Below are 2,202 nucleotides of genomic sequence, written 5' to 3'. Positions count from 1 at the left end.
TAAATGAAGTTAAAACAAAGAACATTACAAATAAAAAAAAATTGAAATCTAATCACAAAATGGTGGTGTTCTAATTTATTACAAATGGGAAATGAGTTTGAGATATAATTAAAAAGCAAAATATAAGAGATTCAAATACAAGATGGACCGATGCATTGGAATGAAACACTTGAAAAAAGAATGGCAAAGAGATGAGTATAAACATCACGAGCAAGAGGAGGAATACGTGTACTTTTTCCTTTGGATCCCATAATTCTTCCGGGTGCCTTAACTTATTTGGGGTATGACAATTTTAGACATAGGTTTTCCTAGGTTCATGACATTTACCGACCAATTAACCTAATAGGACTATCAAGGGAGTGCTTTAGGTTTAGGAATAGAGTATGTGTGGAAAAGAAAGTGGACAACCTGATGGGATCCCCTCTCCTTAAACTCATATGAGAATGACATACCACATATCTATGTAAGTATGGTTTAGGTAATAGACTAATTATCCCAAATTCTCAATGTTTTAAAATTTAAAACATTTATTGTATTTTTATCCGTTCCAAATCACACTATATTGCAATTCATGCTTCAAGGAGTTTAAAGTTTTGGTCATGATAGTGAAGTAATGAGAAATGGTGAGGAGGACATGCTGGCTGCCATTAATCGTTGTCAATGCTGATTGTGATCAAGGAAGAAGACCGTGAACATACCAAGAAACTTGCATGTATTTGCGTTTTTGTCCTTGGGCTGTGTTGGGTCGAAACGCACACGGCTCATGTTCATCCGTGGGCTGGTTCAGAGACACCCGACTCGATTTCAACCCACGTCTTACTTACCCCCCGATTCCAATGACGCGCCGACACCTTCACCTACTCTGATACCTTTCCGTCACCTACGACCCTAATTCTTATTCTTGACTTGGGGTTCTTATCATGATCTATCCTGAGGACCTTGGTCCTTGGATTGTGAAACATTTGTTATCCTCTAAGGGCCTTAGTACTTGGTGCTTGGTTCTTGGTTCTTGGTTCTTATCCTTAGAACTTGGATCTTGATCTATGTTCTACTCCTGGATCATTGTCTTGTTCTTGATACTTTCTAGGTTCTTGTTATGTTCCTTATTCATTCTCCAAGACACTCCCCCTAAAATTTGTGGTACTAGTCATGAACCTGACAACCTGTGTCCAAGTGACACAGTCTTAACCTACGTCCAAGGTTTCATGCATTCCAAGAGACGTAGTCTGAACCTGCATCTTAGGGCTTGTCCTTTTGTATGGTCTGAAAATCTATGCCCAAGACTTCATGCGTTCCAAGCGGCATAGTCTGAAAACCTACATCCAAGCTTCTTACTTTTATTAAAGATCTCATTTTCTATTGTTAGTGTTTTAGGAAATACTTTGATTGAGTTATTTTAAGTTACAATCAATACTTTCTTGACTTCTGACATTCCAAAATTCACTTCATTTTTCATGGTCAATCCTTTGTAATTCTTATTCTTAAAAATTCAAATACGGTTTACGTTGGTGAAACTTGACAAAAAAAAAAATATAGAAGTTTTGGAGAACCGACTTATTGTGACGATCTCTTCTTAAGACAATACTTACTTCACCAATCACACCTGTTAAAGAGAAATGAAGAAGTTTTACTTACTTGAATAATTTGTTAAGCAACATTTTTTTTTACTGTAAATGAGTAAGAGTGAGGGTTGGTTATGATAGATTGATCAAAGGATACAATAAGGTTACGTATAGAAAACGTTATGATTACGATAGCCTTATAAAACAATACAATAAAGTTATGTATAGAAAACATTATATAGTTAAGATATGTTTAATATAACGATACGGTTAGATTGTGTATAGAAAACGATATGGTTATGATAAATTGATAAAATGATAGGGTTAGGTTATGTATAGGAAACGATATGGTTCCGAGAGATTGATAAAACAATATGATTAGCTTATTGATAGAAAAGGATAGGATTAGGATAGCTTGATACAAATATAAAAAATCTCTTATAATTGAATCCCAACTTTACAATGGCAAAGTGTCTTCAAGTCAAGTTTGTAAGCAGTAATATTTACATTGCAAACAATTTTTACAGGTCGCCTTCCTTGTCAAAAGTTGACCAAAAATAAGAACGCAGTTTCAAAGAGATATTCTTTTCGAAAACTATGTGTTTTTGGTTGACAAGAAACAAACCTTTGTAAATCGCAA

Source organism: Cucurbita moschata, unplaced genomic scaffold, assembly GCF_002738365.1.
Source record: "Cucurbita moschata cultivar Rifu unplaced genomic scaffold, Cmos_1.0 Cmo_Scf00156, whole genome shotgun sequence".
Taxonomy (NCBI): Eukaryota; Viridiplantae; Streptophyta; class Magnoliopsida; order Cucurbitales; family Cucurbitaceae; genus Cucurbita; species Cucurbita moschata.
Note: the sequence above shows the minus strand (reverse complement) of the source record.